Source organism: Zootoca vivipara, chromosome 1 (assembly GCF_965207765.1).
Source record: "Zootoca vivipara chromosome 1, rZooViv2.hap1.1, whole genome shotgun sequence".
Lineage (NCBI taxonomy): Eukaryota > Metazoa > Chordata > Lepidosauria > Squamata > Lacertidae > Zootoca > Zootoca vivipara.
In genome coordinates this window covers 123,229,877-123,247,104 of record NC_142582.1, presented here as the reverse complement: position 1 = coordinate 123,247,104, position 17,228 = coordinate 123,229,877, and positions in this window count along the sequence as shown.

The following is a 17,228-nucleotide window of genomic DNA, read 5'->3' as shown; positions in this document are numbered from 1 at the left end:
CACAGACATACTCGGGCTATTATTCATTCTGGAAAGTTATTCTCTCCCCTTGGATCACTGGCCTAACATTTCCTCCTTAAATTTACATTTGTAACTGTACTTAAGACAGGATATGTTTTATTTCACGTGGGTCGGATCATTTGTTGTCCCTGCTGATCAGGCATGCATGATTACCCCACAGATTAAAATGAAGGAATTAATTGTCATCTTAATTGCTTGCAACTTTTAATTAATACCCACAAGGGCAAAAAAGGTTCCAGGATGCAAAATATGATCATACTTGCAGGGAGTGGGGGAAAATAAGTGATAATCCTGGGTTAAGAGCCATGAATATAACAGAAATTTCAGCTGGTTCTGATAAATATATCCTTGAACTGAATGCAAAAAATATGGTTCATTCTTGTCAGTCAGCAGAAGCTGATCTTGCATGAACTGTAGGAGCGGAATGTGTATCATAGAATCATAGAGTTGTAAGGGACCCCAGGGATCATCAAGTCCAACCCCCTGTTATGCAGGGATCTCATTCGTTCATTAGATTTGTATACCATTTCCTGGATAATAATCACCCTGAGCATTTGAAAGGAAGGAAAAAACCTTCCCTTTAGGCAGAACCTTGCTGCTTGCTACCTGCTGATTTCAGGACTGCAAATCACCAAATCTACTGATGTCATTTGTGACATTGATTGATTGACAAGTAGGCAGCCCTGTCAAATTTGCCCTGCAAGGCAGTTCCTGATCTGGCCTTTGGAGGCGAAAAGGTTTCCCACCCCCTAATGCAGAACTCTACCCCCTCTTTTTGCAGACCATGTCCACCTCCTCTTACAAGCCAAGGAGTCACAAATGCAGTGTAGGCTGTTTTGAGCAGGAGAGAGTCAACAGAATCAGAGGCAAACAGAAAAGTGTGAGCCTTGCATTGTCCTTCCTTATTTAACATGCCAAGCAATGGCTGAGAGGCTATAAAGCTTGCCCTAGACTTCCCTTCATTGCTGTGAAATATACAGCCTCTTGAGATAGCAATGAAAGATTATTTGGTTTATGCACTTGCAGGGACAGAGGGAGGGGTGATGGTGGCAGAGGGAAGGGCAAGCAGCTCTCCATCCTCCTCATGGTTAAACATTTAGTTTCCTGTGTTTATTAGGGCAATTTGACAAGAGGACATGGTTATAGCTCTGAAGTTTGCAGAGACTGTGACAGGCGGGTGCTGCAGCCTGTGAGGCCAGGCAGGTGGAAAAGATATGTGAGCCCTTGATGTGGCTGTGAAGTTGATGGCTTGTAAAAGGTGGAACAGTTATTTCTCATGAGCAGATCTTCGTGAGTTTCTCCTCAGACCACCCTCTCTATCCTTCATCCAGACAAGCAAGAGGCATTTTCAGAGGTCCAGGGCATGTTCCAGTCAGGCAAAAACACCGTTGAGGGGCATAACATGGGATGTGGGAGTATGGAGCAGGTTAGGAAAGAGTCCCAAGGGCCAAGCAGAGAGGCTGGAGAAAGGCATTTGGCCCCTGGGCCTTGTGGGAAGCCAAGGCCCAAGTTTGGGGAGAGTACTCTTGGGTGAGAAAACCCCAGCAGAGATTTAACATCACGAGACATGCGGCAAAAAAGAAGAAGCATGGAAATGTAGGCTCTAAAATGTGTCCTTCAGGTGAGTCCCAAAATCACCTGCTTTTAAAAGCTCTTTCCAAGCTATTCCACTCCCCTAGCACAGAAATAGACCACACTCTTGGTAAACCATAAAATGGTTTACTTACAAAACTCCTCAAATGTCAGATTCGTGTGCATTTACATGCAGCCGTCAGAAAAGATGCCCAGGCAGCTAAGCCATGATAAAACGGCACCATAGTGCTTTAAATGCATGGCACAAAACACTGGACTGTCAAAATGGTGCCTCAAATGGCATTTGAGGAGACAGTCTGGTGCACTTGGGAGAGCAATATTTTCTGATGCAGTCAGTTTGAAGACTGATCGATTGGTAGAGCAAGGAAGTGTTCAACAGAAGGAGGAGGATCTGGCTGGCTACTTTCTCCATGGCTAATCTCCAAGAGGAATGAGAGGAAAACAAAACAACAGTGGCTTTCTAAGGGGACAATATTGCGAAGTATCCAAGACTCGGGAGAATAAATTAGATAAAAGCTGGAGGTAACGAACCTGCAGAATTCACTTAACCTGTGTTTGATGGGCTGGAAAGGAAGAAATTAAAAGGCTAGAAGGAAAAGGTGGAGGCACCAGAATGTGAAAGTAATTAAAGAGACCACTTCGCTTTAAAAATGAATCACGCCGGAGAGTGCTCTAGAAGTCGAAAATTAACGTGCAGCGCATATCTGGGATGAGCAATGGTGGGGAAATGGATACAGTTAATATGGGTTAACAAGCATGGTGCCCTGGCACAAAAGGCAAATGGCATTCTAAACAATTCTTTTAAAAAATGAAACAACCTTCCCGTCTATTGCTCTTCTTCTATGAAACCTTTAGGTTGCAGTCCTACATCCTCTTACCAGTGAACTCAGCAGGACTTCCATCTGGATAGATATGTATAAGATTGCACTGCTAGCCTCCTAACAACCTTGCAAGGTAGGCTGAGCTCAGAGATAGGGACTTGCTGAAATATGTGGCGGGCTTCATGAGTGAGTAAACTGAGCCTGGGTTTGGGAACAGATAGGAACACGGGAAGTTCCCTTCCCTGCTTGCTTTTATATCCCACCTTTCTCCCAAGCTGGGATTCAAGGCGGCTTACAACATTCAAAAGCATTCAAAAGCAACATGATAAAATACAAAGTAATAAAAAAAGCTATCTGAAACTATTAATCAAAATTTCGCTGTTAAATCTAGATTATAAATTGTTCACGGATATCTTGGCAAGTAGATTAAAATTGTATTGAATGAGAAGATCCACAAGCTCATAATTACCATGCTAATTATGAATCGAGCAACAGGGAGTTTGCCCAACACTAGGAGGTTGTATCTTGGCCATACTCTTAACGCAAAGAAAGAGAGCCATGTAATTGTGGAGCTCATAATCACCAAGGATTGGTAGCCAAGTAGGACTATGTGCCTTATTCCATCAAGATTTCTGCTTGTGCAGTGGAACTTTCCCACCACCTTCCTCTGCATCCTCTCTAAATCTGTTCTAGCATTCCCCTGCCCCCCACAACCCTACGGAGCAGATTGGGTGAGGTCAAGAGGGAAATGCAGAAGGAGGAGAGTGGCTAAGTTCCTTGCACTTGTGGAGCCAGTACAGTACCTCCCCAAGCTCATAAATACCAACCCAACTCTGAATCAGGCCACAGAGAGTCTGCCCATCGCTAGAAGTGTGTATCTTGGCCATGCTCTTGACAGAGAGAAGAAGAAGAGGAAGAAAGAGCTGTGACTCTCTGAAGTTCCCCAGGTAGGTAGTTCTCTCTGAAGGTAGAGCTAGCCCTTGCTTAGCTGCTCGGCTGAAGAGATGAATCATACAGCTGCAGGAAAGCACTCAGAATATCAATGTCACTCAGAGAGGAAGGATTTGACATTGCATCCCATGGGCATGGTCAGCGTGTCCATGGAGTGCCAATAATAGAACATGAAACTAGAAAGGGTAATGCAGGACATATGGGCAATGTCAGGAGTGCTCAGCATGTGCTTGCCTCCAGCCAGCAATGGAGACGGTTCCGAGTTATCTGCAAAGTGAGAAGGACCAAGAGCAGGGTTAAACGGCTCTGAAAGAGACCAGCCAGGTGGTACGTTTCTGTCAAACGCAGTAAAAAATAAGGAATGGCTGTTAGCCTGGTTGGTTGCATTCTCCCCAGTTGCTGGGAGATTTAGGTGGGGGGGGGGGAATGGTGTTCAGGTTCTGCTTGTGAGTTTCCAGCGGTGGCATGCGGTCCTGGAAAGTCCCCTGCAAGGGGAATCGTAGACAACTGCCAGGTTGGAAGGGGCCTGAAGGGTTATCAGGTCCAACCCCCTGCAATGTAGGAATCACAGCTAAAGAATTCCTGACAGATAAAGGTGTGGCACTTGTGCTGGAACTTCTAGGTTATATTACTGCAATGTATTAGGGGGCTGACTGAGGTCTGGTAGGATGCTTTAGGCTAAAGGCAAGCAAGCAATGAAGAGAATGCGCTTTGACTCGACTGGTCTTGACTCCACAGTCAGATGCAGCGATGCTTCTGAATAGGTAAAGGTAAAGGGACCCCTGACCATTAGGTCCAGTCGAGACCGACTCTGGGGTTGTGCGCTCATCTCACATTATTGGCCGAGGGAGCCGGCGTATAGCTTCCAGGTAATGTGGCCAGCATGACAAAGCCGCTTCTGGTAAACCAGAGCAGCACATGGAAACGCCGTTTACCTTCCCGCTGTAGCGGATCCTATTTATCTACTTGCATTTTTGACGTGCTTTCTAACTGCTAGGTTGGTAGGAGCTGGGATCAAGCAACTGGAGCTCACCCCGTCATAGGGATTCGAACCGCCGATCTTCTGATCAGCAAGCCCTAGGCTCAGTGGTTTAACCACAGCGCCACCTGGGTCTGAATACCAGGCTGTAAACCACAGGAGTGGAGAGTGGTCTTATGCTCAGGTCCTGTTTGTGGGTTTTCTGCAAACATCTTGGTAGCCCGCCGTCGTGTGCACATCATTCTTTTATTTGACTTTTGCTTCTGGTCAAACAGTGTTTGCAGCTTGTCTAAACAGCAGCAAAACCTGCCAAACAGAGGCTGAAGTGGAATGAATAAGCATACACACAGCAAGTAATGTAGTGTGTATTTATTTCAGAAAATAAATTACTATATGCCTATGAATAAATTTGGCTAGGTATTTACAGTTTTAATTTTGGCTTTATTTAGCAGTATTGCTCATGGTTTTTTGGTTTTTTTGTTTTGCTTCTATTTTAAATTGCAACCCACCCAAGATCTGTAGGATAAAAAAATGCAATCAATTAATCAATTAAAAAGAAAACATTTTGTGAGTACATTATCTGCAAGAGGAATGCCACTTCTTGCAATCAACCTAAGCTTTCATCCACTCTGCTAACAACCAACAATTTCTGAAGTACAGAACGCGTAAATCTCTCCTCCATCAACCTGGTGGAAGTGGTCATTTGCATAAATATTGTTTGCAAAGAGCAATTAGCACTTCATTTACATGTAGGAAAGTAGTCATTTACACATTTCCCTCTCTCTCCCCAAAACAATTTCTTCACCCATGTGCAGAAGCCTGACGTGTTGTGTTTGACATGCTAATAAAAAGATGCTAATAGATCATTTGAAAAGCTGGTGTCAGAGTTTGCTGAAATATTGATTCAGCCAACTGATGTTTTGATTCTGCATTGCTTGAAAGCAAAAAACAAAACAAAACCAGCATAATAATTTTAAAAAGCTGCTTCCTTTAAAAAGAATAAAAATAAAATGCCAGTGTTTGTATTGGATGAGTACAGAACATTTGCCTTCTAAGTGGGGCTTTAATGGATGGTTTTGCCAGAAAGATAATAAATGTCATTACTAAAGCAAACACCCGAGAACATTTCAATTCTACCACTCGTGTGATAGGTGCTGATTATTGCAGCTATTAATATGTTATATTTCTGAGTGTTCAAAGTTTACAGACATTGTCTCAGGAAATACTGATAGCAGAAACATACACACACACACACACACACACACACACACACAATAATTGCAAGGATTGGTGTTCCCAACACATTTCAACAATATCTTTATCAAGGTAAAATAATCTTCTGTAAAACCAATTAGAACAAGATTGCTCATCCCACGCTCAGAATCATTTACATGCAATCGGAGATCCTCCATGAGTTATGAAGCCTAGGAACACTGAAAACAAATGCCCCATTTGCAATGAACAGTTTGCAAAACTTGGTAGGAGGCAAAAACTCTTAAAAGCCCTGCAGGGTAGGCTAGAATTGAGGTGTTCCATGGATTAGATGGGGGATTAGATATCCAACCCTGATATCTGCTGACTAGATGTGAGAGGGTAGCACTTTGCATTTATTAGTTGCATGCTTTCCCACATATAAAATGTGGGTGCCGGGGTGCTGGAGTTTTCTCCCCCCCCCAATAAATAAATGAAGGCTGCAGTCTGTACTGGACACTGCGAATATGTCAGCTGGTGTCTGCTGAATCTAGTTATTGGTAATCAACTGGAAATTGGAGAGCCCTATTGGCTTTCAAATCAATATGCTAGGGGGCCTTTCTGAAAATCAGCTGATTCCCTAATGACTCGCGTCATTATTCTGGATACAGCACCACTGACCAATGCTTCCCATTGTCTCACATTATTAACAAATATAGTATTGCTTTTCCAGGCATTTGCTAGAAGGGGGAGAATGCATTGTTTGGTGGCAGGTGGCCACTATGTGCCCATCAGACAGTGCTTCTTGGCAGAGAAGAAGTGAGAATGGCTCTGAGAGCGCTGAGATGCTGCAAGGTGGTCCCGCGGTCCCGCACACCAGCTCAATATCTGAGCGGCACAAGATTTCAGGGGTTCCAGGTGCTAACTTAGGGTTCGTGTTTCCTTTCAGAATGAGGCATAGCAGAGACTATGGTGTCTTTATGCTTTATGGTTTATGTACACACATAAATAATCTGAGCCTACAATGGAGGAGTTCACAGCATTAACACCACGGAACGGTCTTGTTTCTCCCATAGCCGCAGCCTTGGATTCAAACAGAAATCCAACGTTGCTCTGAAACATTGCTCTGACTCTCTCTCCATCCTGCTGCATTACCTCTAGGTCACATCGGTACCACTTTCACCTCTAAACTCAGGCTTTGTTCTTCTAACTATCTCTGAATTGAGGGACGAACCTCACCCATCCTTTGTTCTATTAATGGCTCATCACCCATGCAATCACCTAGGCAATCAGCTAAACACAGGAAGCTAGCCTGGCTTATATTTTAACACTTGCTAGATTTAGGGGTTAAAAGGATCTCACATGCATCCTACTTCCTCTCCCACAACTCATAACATACTATAGAATTTCCTGACAGTGCCTAGGATGGGGGATAGGGAATGGATTTGGAATCTGCCCTTAAGATAACTGGGACGTGGGTGGTGCTGTGGGTTAAACCACTGAGCCTAGGGCTTGCTGATCACAAGGTTGGCGGTTCGAATCCCCACGATGGGGTGAGCTCCCATTGCTTAGTCCCTGCTCCTGCCAACCTAGCAGTTTGAAAGCATATCAAAGTGCAAGTAGATAAATAGGTACCACTCCGGCGGGAAGGTAAATGGCGTTTCCGTGCGCTGTTCTGGCTCGCCAGAAGCAGCTTAGTCATGCTGGCCACATGACCCGGAAGCTGTACGCCGGCTCCCTCGGCCAGTAAAGCGAGATGAGCGCTGCAACCCCAGAGTCATCCCTTTACCTTTTACCTTAAGATAACTAGAGATGCTCCGAAGGGCTGTAGTTCAGTGGAAGAGCCTCTGATTTGCTTGCAAAAGGTTCCATCTCTTGTGTAGGGTTGGGCATTTGAGCCAAGTCGAAAAAGGGGCGTGCAAGTCAGGTTTCCTCCAGGAGAAAGTTGCACAAACGAGGCACCAGCATGGTGAACAACCTACCTTGAGCTGCTCTTTGCACACAATTCCTGCTGTTGGGAGTACAAGCAGGGCATTTCCTGCTGATCACAACACCCAGGTGAGATGGTATATGGGGAGATGCGCCTTTCAGTACCTGGGTATCCAAGCCAATTAGGACTTTATCTTGCTTTATATTTAAGGAAAGCCCCATAGCTCAGAGATGGAGTATCTCCTTTGCATGCAAATGGTCTGAAGCTCAATCCCCAGTGCCTCCAGATAAGGTTGGGAAGTCCCAGAGAGCCACTGCCAGTCATTGTAGACAATACTGAGCAAGACAGACCAATTTTAAGGCAGCTTCTTCTGTTCTTAGGATCGAACATGGAGCATAATGCATACAAAGCATGTCATTTATCGCTGAGCTGTGCCCGGCTTCACCTTAAAAATGTCACCTCAAGTTGCAGCTGGAAACACTGGCACTGCACTGTAGTGCTGAACATCAGTCCAGTGCAAAAATACACAAAATTACTCCAAATTGTTGAGATTATGATGATGATGTCTGCAACCATATTGACTTGCGTCCTTTGGCAGGAGGGAGGCTTAGTTTAAATTTCACCAGGTGGCTGTGTCTCCTCTTTCTAGCTTTGTGCCTTTTTAAATTTGTAAGTGAGAGCCGTTGCTTCCAGCATAAAAGCTATGAAGATCAGCTCAGTGTTAATAATTGCCAGGGGAGGGAAAAAATGCACGAAGAGGCTGTTTCTCACATCGGACTTCTCACCCTGCATGACAAATGCTAGCCTGGGCAGATTAAAAATCAATGCGCGGTACAATATGTCATACATAAAAGCAAGTACATGCAGTTAATTGGCAGGTCATCCATTAGTTGCTATTAGTGTGGTTGTCTATTGCTGTAGTACAGAAAGCCATTGAGATAGGGAAGGAGACAGATTATTGGCTGGCGTAAATCAACAGAGATCTATCGAGCCCAATTGAGTCCCAAGGATTTAGGGCAGTTCCACACCAGCATCTGTTTGCATGAGTTGCTCTGTTATGTACTGCTAGTACCCAGCATGGCTGACATCTAACACCATATTGTTTCTGATTTGCAGCTTTTTTCTCTTTTTAACAAATTGGAACTTCTTGCAACAGGGAGTCAGGAACTAACTCTGGAACATAGATGGACCGATGTCATCAACATGGTGTTATAGTTTTTTTTGGGGGGGGGAGTGGATCCCCCTGAGCCCTAGAGATTAATAAATGCTATGATTTTGATCATGAGGACTGTGAAGGGAGAAATATAAGCTGCAGAGAGCCAGTGTGGTGTAGTGGTTAAGAGGAGTGGACTTGTAATCTGATGAACTGGGTTTGATTCCCTGCTCCTCCACATGCAGCTGCTGGGTGACCTTGGGCTAGTCACACTTCTCTGAAGTCTCTCAGCCTCACTCACTTCACAGAGTGTTTGTTGTGGGGGAACAAAATTAAAAAATTCCTTACAGAAGTACCTCAGAGACCAACTAAGTTTGTCATTGGTATGAGCTTTCGTGTGCATGCACACTTCTTCAGATACACTGAAGTTGTGGGGGAAGAAGGGAAAGGAGATTGTTGGCCGCTTTGAGACTCCTCAGGGTAGTGATAAAGCGGGATATCAAATCCAAACTCTTCTTCTTCTTCTACCTGGGCTGGCTTAGGCAAACCAACTTGGCCGACCTATGGCTATCAAAAGAACAATAGAGGGCCATTAACAATACAAGAGAACTATTTTCCCTTCGCCATGTGGTGTGAACAGAGACAGGGGTTTAACAACAACAACAACAAGTTTTGGGACTACAATTTCCAGCATCCCTGACCACTGGATGATGGGAGTTGTAGTCCCAAAACAACTGGAGGGCCAAGTTTGGCCATGCCTGGGACTCCAGAGGCTGCATCTGGCACAAAATGCAGCAACCAGAACGTTAATGATGGCCTTTGCACAGGACCATTTAATGGTGATAATCAAATAGCTGTATTGCAGAGGGTTGGACCAAATGACTCTTTAGGGGTCCCAACTCTACAATTCTATGAAGAGCTGTACTGGCTGCCTATTTGTCACTGGAACCCATTCAAGGCTCCGGGTTTGAGGATTAGGACCCACTCAGCTGAATTCCAGTCTTGAGCCTGACACCTACTTGATAATCAGCCTCACCAAGTGTTCCCAACCTCTGTCAACCCAAACCTGAAAGACCAGAAACTACCTGTGTGTTGCTTCTTCTTACAACATCTGAACCTCCTCTTAGGAGACTGGCCTTGCCTTTGTTCCTTTTGCTTGGAAGTGTACATTTTCTAATCCTGCTGAGCCGCCTCTGCTTCTAACCTCCCCCCACCCACCCCGCTCCCTTGGCCTCCCCATTTCCAGTACTGTTTACTAGCTTGTGAAATCTAATGAAATGTCACTGAGTTCATGAATCTTTCTGTCCCAGGCTTGTGAGTTACTACCTGAATTATGGGTCAGTTTCAATCATCTGGGAGAGCTGATCTCTCCGGTTTCTCAGAGGGCTATGCTTTGTGTTGCTCAAATAACTGGAAAGCTGCTTTAAACAGACAACTGGGAATTCCCCGTCATTCACGCAAAACCCAGGAGCAGAGCAAAACTGGCAGAGTTACTACTGATGCCAATATTTAACATTTATGTAGTGCCAGCGGTGCAAAAAAATAAATAAAATAAAATAAAGGCTTTGTGCAGGACTCAGAAGTGACATGATCGTTGCTGAGAGGTCTTGCTTTATGGCACACCTTTGGTTTTCATAGTTATATTAGAGTTAGAAGATCTCTTGGAGGTCATCCAGCTCAACCCCATGTTCCATTATTATTATTATTATTATTATTATTATTATTATTATTATTATTTTATTTAAACCCCGTCCATCTGGCTGGGTTTCCCTAGCCACTCTGGGGAACAACAAAAGATTAAAAATACATTAAAACATCAGTCATTAAAAACTTCCCTAAACGGGGCCACCTTTAGATGTATTCTAAATGTCAGATAGATGCTAATTTCCTTGACATCTGATGGGAGGGCGTTCCACAGGGCAGGCGCCACTACCGAGAAGGCCCTCTGCCTGGTTCCCTGTAACTTGGCTTCTCGCAGCGAGGGAACCGCCAGAAGGCCCTCGGCACTGGACCTCAGTGTTCGGGCAGAACGATGGGGGTGGAGACGCTCCTTCAAGTATATTGGCCCGAGGCCGTTTAGGGCTTTAAAGGTCAGCACCAACACTTTGAATTGTGCTTGGAAATGTACTGGGAGCCAATGTAGATCTTTCAAGACCGGTGTTATGTGGTTATGTGAAGGAATCTTGCAAGTACAGCACCCTGTCTCAGTCTCTGCTTTAATCCCTCCAATGTAGGAGAAGCTCTGACTTTCCAAGGGCTCCTCCAGGTCACCTGTTGATTGATCATTCCTCCTGATTTGCTTGCACAAAGCTTAAATGATATCTGGTCCTTTATTGTACGTTTGCTATGATTTGTTTGCAAAGAGGGGCCATAGCTCAGTGGGGGAACATTTGCTTTGTGTGTAGAGGGTCCTGGGTTTAATCTCCAGCAACTCTTGTGTTCTTATGTTTCCTGGATTATACGACAAGAAGCATTCATTGCGCAGTCAGGCGGAGTCCCCCCAGCCCCCCAGGGCAGCCCCGAGTGGAATAATGACACAGGACCACGTATTTATGGGATTAAAAATTGGCCACAACTTTATTAAAATTCAGATGTAGGAAGACCTTGGCGCAGGCATTGGGCGTATATCCCTCCCAGCCCCCCGCAGGGGGTGGGGTGATCTTCAGGGTTGTCCAGCATGAGTGGGGGTTGGGCTAACTCTGGAGAACATATGTTCAAGCAGATAGCCCGCCCCCCGGATCACCGCCGCTGGAGGGGGAGGGCAATAACCAGCCAAGTGGCATCGCCAAATGCCCCCCCCTTGATGCCCGATTACGGGAACCCTGTTATCGCCGCTGCAATAGGGCGGGGGGTCACCGCCCCCACGCCCCTCCCCTTTGTGTAAATGACTAAAGGATTCCGCCCAAGGCCTGCATCCGCCAAAGTTGTGACGAATTGCTACGGGAAAGGCGAAACCTGCCAATGCAGGGAAAGTCCTTTCCAGCCCTTTAACAGCGACCGGTCGTAGCAGCGCCTGCGTGCGTGTACGCCTGTGGAAGAAAAACCTGAAAAGCAAGAGGCCTGTGGAAGAAAACCTGAAAAGCAAGAAGCCTGTGGAAGTAAATATTTTTTAATTTTTAATTTTTATTTTATTTTTATTGTCTTTTTATTTATTTTATCCTTCTATGGACCTGTAAAGCAAGCACAAGGTTAGGGAGTGGAGGGTGGGAAAGCTCTGAATCCGTCGGCTGCTTCCCAAGAATGGCTCCTCTTCTTTGTGTGCAGGTAAGCCTACCTGATCCTACCTGGCCAATCCCCCTGGCACGCCCCCTTCGGCCGGATTGGTCGGCTGATGGAGTGGGCGGTGACTCCAGCCTCCAGCCTCAGGTAGGCAGTGCCAGCCTCCAAACTTCCAGGTCTGCCCTAGGGTTCTCAAGGGGGGGCTGCGCGCGACTGCGCAAAATGCGCCTCCCCTTTATGTTGGGGAAGCGGTCATTCTGATTTGCTTGTGCAGTGGTTATATGCCTCCCCCTTAATCAGTTGTTTATGCCACACTTTTTTTTTAGTGCATTTCCCCATCTTTCTTTCTCTTTCTTTCTTTCTTTCTTTCTTTCTTTCTTTGGATTTGTTGTGCCGAGAGAGCTTTGATTCATGTTCATTTTGCAAATCTAAATCTCCAGTACACAATCGAATCCCTCTGGCAAAACATCGATAAGGATTAAGACTGAGCTGCAAAGTACTACTACTACTACTACTACTACTACTACTACTACACTTGCCTCCTTGACCACCATCTCAAGGTGATTTACACATAAGAGCATTAAAAACAGTCAATAGCACAAAAGCAACAAATACATTTAAAACAAGACTAAAACACTGACAAGTGGACATGGTAAAGATCCAGCTGGGAAAACCAAAAATGTCTCCAGCTGTTTCCGAAAAGGGCAGATAGTGCACACCTGCCTGAATCGGGAGACCCCTGGTTCAAATCTTGCCTTTGCTAATGAAATCAGTTTGTGATCTTAAGGCTCACCCAGAATTGCTTTTGTGCTGCATTTCATGGCACGGGTCCATGCTTTAAAGCAGTGTTTCTCAACCTTTTTTGGGCCAAGGCACACTTATTCCATGAAAAAAATCACGAGGCACACGACCATTAAAAAAGTTAAAAAATTTAACTCTGTGCCGCCCTATATTGACTATATAATTATGACTGTAAGAAACACTTGCCAATTGCTGTGTTGGTTGCAATCTCCTGTAATAAGGCTTCACAAGCCGCTGATTTCTCTGCCAGCACAATCCTTTGCTCAGCAAGTTTCAGGTTGAGCTCATCCAGCCAGCTTCTTTAAGTTTGTCTAAAACCACCCTCCCCTGGTGGTGGCTGTTGAGAGCTGCGTTCGCCCCGCGTCGTGACCCGGCCGGATTCCTTTCCAGCGTTTTAGTGCTGGTTATTGGCAGCCGCCAGGCACGTGACAATGCAAATCGCCCTTCTCGTCGCCGCACGTCGCGGCACACCAGCCAGCGTCTCGCGGCACACTAGTGTGCCGCGGAACAGCGGTTGAGAAACGCTGCTTTAAAGCTCCCTGTCCAAGCACTCCTTTTTGTGTTTTTCTTTGCTCCAGTGCTTTCCCTAGAAAAACCTGCTCTTTATTGCTGAATCAGAGCAATTGGCGATCCACAGAAAACCTGAACTGCCATTTGTTCCAAATCAGCATTAAAGAGTGAGTATTCCTGGAGAAAGCAGCTGGGGGGGGTGATGCTCGGACCTGTGCCTTGAAAGTGTGTGGGGAAAGGTAAGTGTGGATGAGCCCTTATAGAAGCTCCCCCTCACTCTTCCCCCCCCCTTCCCCATAGTATCGGTAGAGAGGAGTTTGTGGGGAAAGGCTAAAACCAACAGTTGACAGCATTTCTGGTAGCAGAATGCTGCCCTTAAGCATTCCTGCTTTGTTTGACGAATGATAGATACAGCAGACATGGCAATATATACAGTAGACAAGGCAGCCACTTGAGGAATTTATCTACCGGCTGTGTGTGCGCGACTGTGTAAGGGATTTCACATAAGCCAAATATTTTTTTCCCCTCTCCCTGAATGGCAAAGCTACTATTTGTTTTCGCTCTGGTTTTACGCCTTCTAATTGTGACAGCAATACATCAGAGGAGTTCTGTTTGCTTACAATTATTTAGAATCCCAGGACTCGGCAGGCATATCTGTATCTGTTTGAATAAATTAGGGAATCATCTTTTGACATCAAGGCTTTTGGAATAGAGGGTAGTATTTTGGGGAGGCTGGGGTGGGCGGGGACGGGGGGCAGGGAATGGGCTAGAGCAACCATCTATCCTGGGGAAACGATGCTCTTGAAACAAAATTGATGGCTGATTAATCAGCAAATTTCCTCCTAATAAAACATGTCCTAATGAGCTCTTTGGAGGAGAAGGAATCTATCATTTTGTTGTACAACAATCAACTGGAGAGCCTTGCTTATGTCAGACAGAATAATTAATGGCCTGAGAGGGATCAGGAAGCAACAGCTAGAAATGTGCTCGCCCATCAGTCATTCTGTGCAAAAAAACCGAGAGATACAGTTTTGCTTGCCCTGTGGGGGATTTGGGAGAGGCGGGTAGACAGAGATACGAGGGGAGAGGGAATAACTTCAAAGCCTGCATATCATGCCTATCAAGATTTATCCGTGTTGTTTGCTGCACATCCTATAAGTCAGGAATGGTTGGAGTTTTTTTTACACTTGGGGGCCACTCCCGGTTCCTGATAGCCGTCCCAAGAATGGAGGGATAGCTTGCCATATACACTGAAGCTGCCCAAAGCAACTGAAATATATGAGAAGGCCGAGATCATCTTCTTGACCTTTCCTCAGAGCAAGGCAGAATGGAGGCAGAGTGTCCTGGTGAAGACTCCAAGAATCTGGGCTGCTTCCAGCAGTGGGTTTAGTAGAATCATAGAATCATAGAGTTGGAAGAGACCACAAGGGCGATCCAGTCCAACCCCCTGCCAAGCAGGAAACACCATCAAAGCATTCTTGACATATGGCTGTCAAGCCTCTGCTTAAAAACCTCCAAAGAAGGAGACTCCACCACACTCCTTGGTAGCAAATTCCACTGCCGAACAGCTCTTACTGTCAGGAAGTTCTTCCTAATGTTTAGGTGGAATCTTCTTTCTTATACAGTAGCTTGAATCCATTGCTCCGTGTCCACTTCCCTGGAGCAGCAGAAAACAACCTTTCTCCCTCCTCTATAGGACATCCTTTTATATATTTGAACATGGCTATCATATCACCCCTTAACCTTCTCTTCTCCAGGCTAAACATACCCAGCTCCCTAAGCCATTCCTCATAAGGCATTGTTTCCAGGCCTTTGACCATTTTGGTTGCCCTCTTCTGGACACGTTCCAGCTTGTCAGTATCCTTCTTGAACTGTGGTGCCCAGAACTGGACACAGCACTCCAGGTGAGGTCTGACCAGAGCAGAATACAGTGGTACTATTACTTCCCTTGATCTAGATGCTATACTCCTATTGATGCAGCCCGGAATTGCATTGGCTTTTTTAGCTGCTGCATCACACTGCTGACTCATGTCAAGTTTAACTCCTATCAAACTTTTAGGGCCAGTGGTTAAGTAGGTGGGGTATTGGGGTCACCAATTTGTTGCTTCCCTGCACCCCACAACAAAGTTGATTTTCTTAGGTTGCCTCATCATAGTGCTAGCCCTGGTTCCATGAAAGAAGGTTCCATGGTAGAACAATGGTAGGATATAAATGCACTAATTAAAATAAATATTGGTACTGATACCTGCGGGTATAAGACGATATGCATAATAATAATAATAATAATAATAATAATAATAATAATAATATGACATTGTGTGCCCACTACCAAACCTAGTCCAATGCTACATACCATTTCATGTTGTGCATTAAAAGCACTGCACAAATTGGAGTTCTTGGTAAGTAAGAGAAACAAAATGCGAAAAATTCCAAGAGCTCGGGCCAAAAAGATGATTAGCTATTCAGTCTTTAAACGATTTTATTTCTTTATGTTAAGGATAAGTTCCAGTTGAATAAACTCCAGGACAAGGCCCTGTTTCGTAATTCTTCGTCAGCTGGAATATTAAGAGACCCTACGTTAGACATATATTGCACAACAATTACTAGTATATCTATACGTTTTTTACATTTTCTAAATAAACAGTTTGTATATGGTTTACAACAAACAAATAATTCTTACCTAGGTTTTCACAGTCAATGTGTACCAATTCTGTGTTAGCCTAACTGGCTCAATCTGTTTGTAGACTATATATGGAAAGTAAGGTGTGGTCTACTGAGCATTTAAAAGAACAGTGCTACATCTAAGGTTACTATACTATACAGAAGCAATTTAAAGTTACAGTGCCACAGACAAAGCAGTACTACATCTAAGGTTACTACACTGTACAGGGGCAATTTAAAGTTACAGTGCCACATACAAACCGCAAACTATGCTGAATCATGGTAATAATCATAAAAATGCAGTAAAGTCCAGGTAATTATTCAAACCCCACAGATGTACTGTGTTGAAGAGATGAATAAACTTGGACTCTTGTTGTAGAAGAAGTCTATCCTTGTTCTTTCGATGGTAATGAGCTTGGGGTAGCTTCCATAGTACAAAAAATAGAAAATCATCTTCTGTATGTCTATATTTAGTATAATGTTCAACAAGTGGCGCCTCCATAATTTGCATTTTTATTTTTAAGCTGCCTTTAGGTCGATTGTCTCATGGAAAGGTAGGAGATAAGTGTTCAAAAGGTGAACACACTGCAAAATACTGGAATATAATACAGATATCAAATCGTTGGCAGGTCTGTAATCATTATTTGAATAATCCATGGCTATCTGAAGGACAGTCCACAGCGAAATGCACACAGGGCAGTTTGGGGGCATTGGAGATCAACAGTGTGAGGAACCTCCCTCAGCATGGTACTGTACTTTGTCAAGATTACTGCAAAATATTGCAAGCATTCTACTGATTTCCCCCAATTGCAACTGTTTTCCTGCCTGCTCCTGTCATCTTTGACACGAAGTACAGTTTTATTAGAGCTGGAAAGGTCACAGCAAAAGGTGAACACCAGAGGCTGCACAGCCTCGCGCAGAGAAGCTTGTGTCAGCAGGACTGCAGAATATGCGATAGCATCTTGAGAAGCAGAAACAGTTGAAATGAAATAAAAGCAAAAAGCCTTCTCAGTTTCTATTGCCTGAGTGCAGGCAATCTCCTTGAGCTTAGCAGCGTGGCAGAAAAGGTCAGCCTGACCAGAACTGAAAAAACCAGCCTCCTGGGAAAGCAAGGAATATTCTCTTGCACGAGATCTCTTGACCCCTGTCTTTATAGGAGAAAGAAAGTGCTTTAAAATAATGCTGTATCTGCCGACACTAGGGCTGGTGGCCAAATGCACAGGAGTGAAGGAGATTTTTGGTGCATATTGCGCAAGGGAGAGAAAAGTTGCCATTGCTGAAATCCCCCCTTTTAACCACCTTCTGAATTAAGGTATAGGAACACGGTCTCTTTGCTTCTCCTCACCAGATGGGAAAGTTTTGATTAAGAGTGCCATTTTTGTGGACCTGTGAGAGAGC